Source organism: Callithrix jacchus, chromosome X (assembly GCF_049354715.1).
Source record: "Callithrix jacchus isolate 240 chromosome X, calJac240_pri, whole genome shotgun sequence".
Classification (NCBI taxonomy): Eukaryota; Metazoa; Chordata; class Mammalia; order Primates; family Cebidae; genus Callithrix; species Callithrix jacchus.
In genome coordinates, this window is record NC_133524.1 from 23,363,589 (window position 1) to 23,372,637 (window position 9,049).

General features: G+C 37.1%; 1 pseudogene; it reads left to right on the forward strand.

Moving 5' to 3' along the window:
- The first annotated feature begins 6,957 nt into the window (after positions 1 to 6,957).
- LOC118150608 (uncharacterized) lies at positions 6,958 to 7,900 on the forward strand (annotated as a pseudogene).
- Positions 7,901 to 9,049: the final 1,149 nt, after the last annotated feature.

Consider the following 9,049-nt stretch of genomic DNA (forward strand, 5'->3'; position numbering starts at 1 on the left):
CAAAGAATATCCAAACATGAGTTAATTCAGTCTTCAGAATAGTCACATGACACATCTAGTATAATAGTATCTACATTTTGGAGATAAGGAAATGGAAGCTCAAGGAGATTATGTACCTTGCCAATGGTCACGTAGCTAGTTAGTGGTGGAAATAAGATTCAAATCAAAGTATCTTATGATTTCAGACTCAAGCTCTCACCTGAGTTATACAATGTGCCTGCTTTGGGGCCTTGCTCAGATCCTCTGAATAGTGCTTATCACATTATTATAATTATCATACTCATTTATTCTTTGTATCTGTGAGCATCTAAAGGCAGGGACTCCTTAATACTCATTTTGGTATATCTAGCACCTAGCATAGGGTCTCTCAATAAAATGGCTTATGGGCGAATAATTGAGGAAGTTTTACTGGAAGAACACTGGCTGGACCTGCCTGAAGGAGAGGTAAGAGTCAGCTCCCTATCTCTATCACCAGGCAAAGGAAGGAGAGGAGTGGCTCAAGAAAGTTCAGAGGGAAAGCTTTCCACATCTTGGAATACTCAAAAATTTCTAAGATACAAAAATGTCTGCCTATAAATTGTGCAGTTGGAAGCTATTCCCTGTATTAACATAATGTTATTTATTCTTATGTCCACAACTCTTCTGCTGATTAAATAGAATTCCGGAAGATGAAAATAAACTTGTCATAATAATGAATATATTTTCAGTTTGATATCAGAATTATAAACTATTCCCAATTGTCTTTTTCCTTCATAGTAATTTTCATATGCAACCAGAATACAGTTGCCTGGTCAATGATAGTCTCACACAACGAAAACATTCAGTTTAGAAACTTATTTCTAAATGTCACTATTCATAAGATTATATTTTTAATATGAATTTCAGTATTTTCTCAGGTACTGGCAAGAAAGAAGAAACAATTGTATATTTTTCAAAATAAATACACAAATTTGTGTAAAAAGATTAAGGAATATATAAACCAATGTCAAATCTTTTTAACCGACTCTACAATGGATATACATCTAGTTCAATAAAACCTTATTTTATATTAAAAGAAATTTAAACCATATTTGACCCACTCATTTCAGAGATGGCCCACTTATTTGATACAGTTCCTACGTACTGTAAATTGCTTCTAAAGTCATGGTTGCATAATAACTATCAGCATCTTTTCTCCAGGAGCTCATTGCAAATTAGTAATGAAAAGAAAATGAAAGCGCAAAGTAAGAAATATTATGAACTAGGCAGACATTATGGAGTGAAAGGGTAAGCCTTCTAGTCACATCTACAAAAATTAAAAGTTTTTTTCCCCCAAATCTACCTCTTCTAAAAGAATAGGATATAAATATTCTAGGTTTTGCTAATGCATAATTATGCCTCCAAAAACAATTTTGAAATATATGTTATGATAAGGAATATTAAATAAAATGGTCACTAAATATTTGAAGTATACTTTTATAAAAAATAATATTCTTGGCTTTTTCTTAAGTGGTAAGGAAATCTCTCATAATAGAATATTCTGTATTGCAAGCAATTTTACATTGTCAAAGACTACTTTCAATATGCTCTAATAATAGACATTAAACTTATTATACTATAAAATGTAAGTACCACTAAGAATAATTAAAATATTTGCAAGCATTAAAAAATCCATTGTCTATAATTTGCATAGTTAATAAAGATACCTTAGAGCTCATTTTTGTTTTAAGCAACATGAAACATTTTGTACAATGTTCCATTAGCATATTCTTGCTAGAGTCATCACATCTAATCTCGAAAATGATTAAAATAATCATTTTAACATTAAAATAATCATTGTAACAGACCAATCCAGTACTCTCATTTTGCTGTGGTTGTCGATTTTTACAAGTAGCCTTAATAAAAAGAAATAACCTGAAAAGTGACTCATCTAGGCACACAGTTGGTTAAAATACTGCAGAGGACACAGCATGTAATGGCTGGAACAAAGGAAAATTGGGGACATTGGCTTCTGATTATACATGAACGAATGGCTGAAGATAGATCCAGCTGCACATATTTTATTAGGAAAAGCAAACACAAACATGGGGAATGACTTTTTCATTCTTTTATAATTAATACATTTTAAATAAATTTGAACAAAGCAAAACAAATACATCATTGTTTGAATGATAAAGAGATTTTTTGTGGTGGCATGGAACACTTGAGGCAGGTGGCTTCATGCGTGACTATAGGTTTTGAATCAAATGAAAAGTACTTAGTCACCTATTACTGAAAAATGATGCTGTGGGAACTGAGGGATAATGCAGACCACAAATTTATGTCCCTCAATAAAATTCTCAGATTCTTTATATCAATATATATCTTAATTTGGACTATCGTTTCCATTCTCACTCCATTCCTCAACAAAAAACAAAAGGAAAATACACATCATGCCTTGTGATGATCTCCTCTTATTAATACGTATTAGTGGTACCAGCTAATAACCCAGTTATACAATCTTGGACTTGCATCATCTTGGACTTCTTCTCCTTCCCCTTATGTCCTCTGAATAATTAAAACCTATCAGTTTTTCTTAAAATCATTTAGGCAGTAGAGATTAGTGTTTAAGGTAATGGGTTTTGGAGGCAGGCATGCATCATTTAAATCCAAGTTGAACCTCCTAGTAACAGAGTGTCCTTAGGCAGATTGCTAAACCTCAGCTTGCTCATCTATGGAGTTAACAATACCCAATGGCACAGAGTTGTTACAAAGGTTAATAAAATACTGCTTGCCTAATAGTGAGGGGCCTGAAGCAAAGAAAGCATTCAGCGATGCATATACTGAAGATATACCTAATCCTTTTCTCCCAATCTGCTCCTAGGTTCTATACCATAGACACACACACACACACACACACACACACACACACACACACACAGAGAGAGAGAGAGAGAGAGAGAGAGAGAGAGAGAGAGAGAGAGAGAGAGAAACACACACACAGACACACTTGGATAGCCTTCTGTATCACACAAATTACTTTTTGTACAGGGTTGTGTAGTGACCCCTAAAACTCCACATCCACCTGAAATCTGTCAATGTGACCTTATATGGAAATACAGTCTCTGCAGATGTAAATAGTGAAAATGGGGTTATACTAGATTAGGGTCGGCTTTAAATCCATTGACTGGAGTTCTTAAAAGAAGAGGGAGTGGAGGTAGAGACACAGACAAAGAGAGGAGAATGCCACATGAAGATGGAGGTAGAGACTTGAAAGATGCTTCCGCAAGCTAAAGGATGCTAAGATTGCTGGCCACCATCAGAAGCTAGGAGAGATAAATGGAACACATCTTTCCCTAGGGCCTTCAAAAAGAACACAACCTTGTTGAAACACTGATGTTAGACTCCTAAACTTTAGAACTGAAAAAATCAGTGTTGTTTTAAACAACCCAGTTTGTGGTATTTTATTACAGCAGCCTTAGGAAACACTCTTTATTCAGTTAATCAATGTAATTTAATTTCCCCTTCATCTTTGCCCCACCCCAATTTTCTTTAGCCGATTAAAATGTAACATCCCAAAAAAAGAGAAGAGAGAAAGGAATAGATGGGATACTGACAAAGGTGCTTCTCATCCTGGGAGTGTGTAGCAATTACAGGGAAAACACTGAAGGATGGGGTAGACAGAAAAGCTCTGGTAGTGGTGCATGCTGGGAAAACAGCTTCTCTTTAACACAGTCTGCATTCCCAGTTTTCACCACTGTGGGAAATGATGCAAAATAAAATATATTTTAGCCTTGAACAGCAAGGGTTTCACCTGTGTGGATCTACTTATACTTAAATTTTGAAAAATAAATATGTTGGAAAACATTTTGGAGATTTGTGAAAATTTGAAAAAACCTTGCAGATGAACTAAGTAGCCTAGAAATAGCAATAATAATAAGGAAAAGGTCAGTATGTCATGAATGCATAAAATATGTAGATATTAGTCCATTTTATAATTTACTACCATAAAATATACTCCAATCTATTCTAATAAGTTAAAATTTATCAAAACTAACACACACATTTACAGACTATACATGATACCATTTGCAGTTGAGAGATATGTAAACAAATGTAAAGATTCAGTATTAAATCATAATGGCATAAAAGTAACTGTAGTACTTACAGTACTACTGTAATATTTCACAGCCACCTCCTGTTACTATTGTGGTGATCTCAAGTATTGCTGGTATCTGCTTAAAACATCCTGGGACACTACTTTTCTCTCCAGGAACAGTTTGTCTCTCCAGTAAATTTTAGATGGCAATAAAAAGTGATCTGTCCGCTAGGTGCGGTGGCTCACGCCTTTAATTCCAGCATTTAGGGAGGCCGAGGCGGGTGGATCATGAGATCAGGAGATTGAGACCATCCCGGCTAACACAGTGAAACCCGGTCTCTAACTAAAAATCCAGAAAATTAGCCAGGCTTGGTGGCATGTGCCTGTAATCCCAGTTACTCAAGAGGCTGAAACAGGAGAACCACTTGAACCTGGGAGACGAATATTGCAGTAAGCTGAGATCGCACCACTGGACTCTAGCCTGGGTGATAGAGCGAGACTCCATATAAAAAAAAAACAGAAGTGATCTTTCATGGTGGGTGCATATTTTTCATCATGTCTACTGCAATACCATAAACCTCAAATAACACCATGGGACCCATACAAAGTGCCACTAGTGATGCTGGAAGTGCTCCCAAGAATCCAAGAAAAGTCATGGCATTACAAGAAAAAGTTGAGTTGTTTGATATGTACTATAGATTGAAGTCAGCAGCTGTGGTTGCTGCCATTTCAGACAGATAATTCAACAAGTAAACAGACAATGTAAATTTACAGTATCAATCAATAAATATACTACAGTATTGTAAATGTATTTTCTTTCTGATTTTCTTAATAATATTTTCTTTTTTAAAATAATATTTTAAGTTCTGGAGTACATGTACAGCACGTGCAGGTTTGTTACATAGTGATACACGTGTCATGGTGGCTTGCTGCATCTATCACCCTGTCATCTACATTAGATATTTCTCCTAATGTTATCCCTCCCCAATCTCCCCACCCCCTGCTATCTCTCCCCTAGCCCCCCATGCCCTGACAGGCCCCAGTGTGTGATGTTCCCCTCCTTGTGTCCCTTTGTTCTCATTGTCAACACACACTTATGAGTGAGAACATGCTGTGTTTGGTTTTCTGTTCTTGCGTCAGTTTGCTGAGAATGATAGTTTCCAGATTCATCCATGTCCCTGCAAATGACAGGAACTCATCCTTTTTTATGGCTGCATAGTCTTCCATGGTGTATATGTGCCACATTTTCTTTATCCAGTCTATCATTGATGGGCATTTGGGTTGGTTCCAAGTCTTTGCTATTGTAAACAGCGCCACAATAAACACATGTGTGCATGTGTCTTTATAATCGAATGATTTACACTGTTGGGAGTGTAAATTAGTTCAAACATTGTGGAAGACAGTGTAGTAATTCCTCGAGGATCTAGAAATAGAAATACCATTTGACCCAGCAATCCCATTACTGGGCATATACCCAAAGAATAATATTTTCTTTTCTCTAGCTTACTCTATAGTAAAGATACTGTATGTAATACACATAACTTTAAAAATATGTGTTGATCGACTGTTTTTGTGATCAGTAAGACTTCCAGTTAACAATAGGCTATTAGTATTAAGTTTTGGGGAAGTCTAAAGTTATATATGGATTTCTGACTGCTCAGGGGTCAACACCCCTATCTCCTGTATTGTTCAAGTATCAACTGTAATTCCATCTCATTCCATTGACATCAGACTAGGCTAGTCTATTTTAATCTAGACACCTGGAAGTAGATTGAGGTTTGCCTTAGACTGTCTGTCTGAGGAGATCAACTAGCCAACGATGCAAGGTAACTGAATTCGCTATTGGGAAAATAAAGACTTGAAAAGATAAGTACTCTTCAAAATCTGTCATGCTTTAGAACATAAAGAAAGTGATAATACTGTACCATACTCTGGTACACTGTTAGGCTATTTTTTCAAAGTAGCTGCACCATTTTGCATTATTTCCAGTCATGTATGATGCTCCCCATTTCTCCATATTCTCACCACCTCTTGCTAGAATATGACTTCATAATTACAGCCATTCTAGTAGGGGTGAAGTGGTATCCTTCATGGTTGTGATTTGTGTTTTCCTAATGACTAATGATGTTGAGCATCCTTTCGTGTGCTTATGGCCATTTATATATTATATCTCCTTTGGATAAATGTCTATTTTATTATTTGCCTATTTTAAAATGAGATTGTCTTTTTATTATTGAGTTATAAGAATTCTTTATCTATTCTGGATAAAACCCTTAGGTATATGATTTGCAAATATTTTCTTTCAACCTGTGGGTTGTCTTTTCACTTGTATGATGGTATAATGTGCAACAAAAAAGTTTTCATTTTAATTTTGAGGTTGTGCAATTTATCTATTTTTTGGTATTTGTGGTTTAGGTGTCATATCTAGGAAATCACTGTATGAACCAAGAAAACATTTTTTGTTAGAGTTTTATAGTATTAGCTCTTATATTTAGGTCTACAATTCATTTTGTGTTCAGTTTTGCATATAAAATTCATTGTTTTGCATATGGATATCAGCACCATTTGTTGAAAAGATTATTCTTTCTCCATTTTATATTTGGTTGTGGTTAATATATTTGAAAGAATATCCTATGTAAATTTAAAGATGAATATTAAATAACAGGGCTATAAGATTGGGAACAAAATTACTGTTTATTAGGAACAAAAAATAGTATTCTAGCGAGTTTCAATTTTAGGCAACTTAATCAAATTTAACATAATACAAATGGAACATGAATTATTAGAATAAGAATTGAAACTGCTCCGGCCTCCTTGCCTGCCACCGGTGCACCTAGTTGGCTCAGCCAGCCCAGTCCGTCCAGTTCTCACTGCCTGCCTGCCGGCCTACCCTCCACCACAGCCATGGACGCCATCAAGAAGAAGATGCAGATGCTGAAGCTGGACAAGGAGAACGCCATCGACCACGCCGAGCAGGCTGAAGCCGACAAGAAGCAAGCTGAGGATCACTGCAAGCAGCTGGAGGAGGAGCAGCGGGCCCTCCAGAAGAAGCTTAAGGGGATAGAGGATGAAGCGGAAAAGTATTCTGAATCCGTGAAGGAGGCCCAGGAGAAACTGGAGCAGGCCGAGAAGAAGGCCACCGATGCTGAGGCAGATGTGGCCTCCCTGAACCGCCGCATTCAGCTGGTAGAGGAGAAGCTGGACCGGGCCCAGGAGCACCTGGCTACAGCCCTGCAGAAGCTGGAGGAGGCTGAGAAGGCCGCTGATGAGAGCGAGAGAGGAATGAAGGTCATCGAAAACTGGGCCATGAAGGACGAAAAGAAGATGGAGCTGCAGGAGATGCAGCTGAAAGAGGACCAAGCACATCGCTGAGGATTCAGACCGCAAATACGAGGAGGTGGCCAGGAAGCTGGTGATCCTGGAAGGAGAGCTGGAGCGCTCAGAAGAGAGAGCTGAGGTGGCCGAGAGCCGAGCCAGACAGCTGGAGGAGGAACTTCGAACCATGGACCAGGCCCTCAAGTCCCTGATGGCCTCAGAGGAGGAGTATTCCACCAAAGAAGATAAATATGAAGAGGAGATCAAACTGCTGGAGGAGAAGCTGAAAGAGGCTGAGACCCGAGCAGAGTTTGCTGAAAGGTCTGTGGCAAAGTTGGAGAAAACCATCGATGACCTAGAAGAGACCTTGGCCAGTGCCAAGGAAGAGAACGTCGAGATTCACCAGACCTTGGACCAGACCCTGCTGGAACTCAACAACCTGTGAGGGCTGGCCCCGTCCCCAGCCAGGCTATGGTTGCTGTCCCAACCCAATAAAACTGATGTTACCAGCAAAAAAAAAAAAAAAAAAAAAAAAAAGAATTGAAACTGTCCCAACACTATGAAAAGGTAAAAGTAATAAATTAATTATTTAACCTTATTATTTCATAAAATTATTGTTTTCACAAAGGATTAAGATGAAATATGAACAAATTGTAATTCACTGCAAAATAAAATGCTAATGAATTTTAGAAGTGCCTTGCATAGAGTTAAAGAGATTAAAGGTATTTTTAAATTTTTTTTACTGTGAAATAATACCTAATTACAAAACCTTCCTACAAGGAAACTTCAGGCCTAGGTAGCTTTGTTAGGAGAAGGGAATGACACTGAATTTTATACTTTCATTGCTTTTCACATAATGACAGGTTTCAGACACTGTGTTAAGCATCCAGAACTCAGATAAAACGCTACCATTTGCTGGATTAATAAAGCACAGGTCAGAATTTAGGGCAACCACAGCCACTGGAAGGTAAAAATTAAAATCTTGACAGAGAGAGCTCTAGAGGGAAGATCCAAATTCTGCATATATAATCTCAGCACAGATTCTGACAGACTCCTGAACTATGTGTACTACATATGTGCAAGACAGACTCCAAACAGCCTGGCGAAAGCTAAAAGAAGTGACAGAGATTTCAGTTATTGCCTATCACAAGAGACACAGTTTGGAATTTGAGTTCAACCAAGTTCACTGCCCACTTAAAGCAAAAATGTCAACACTCTTCAGGGGAACATGACAGAATTCACAGTCTATAAGTGGGATTACTAATAATGTTGAGATGCAATTCAGAATAACTAGACATATTAAGATACAGCAGCTCTTAAAACTGTTCAGTAAAGTAAGGGAAAATATTCTCAAGATAGACAAAAGAGAATTTCAACAAATAGACAACAGCTGTTTTTAAAAAATAGAAATTCTAGAATGGAAACATAATAACAGCCCAAAATCACATGATAGAAGATGGGAGATGATATAAAAATAGTCAGTAAATTCAAAGATATATCAATAGAAAATATCTAATATCACTAGTTAGTTGTAGAATAATGTAGCAAATTTATGTGAATGTGGAGTCTTAGATGGAGAATAGAAAGGAATAGCATAGAAAAAATATCTAAAGAAACTTCAAGAAATATCTGACCCTATTTCATCCTTTTGAAATTGCTGTAGCTATTCCTTTGCCT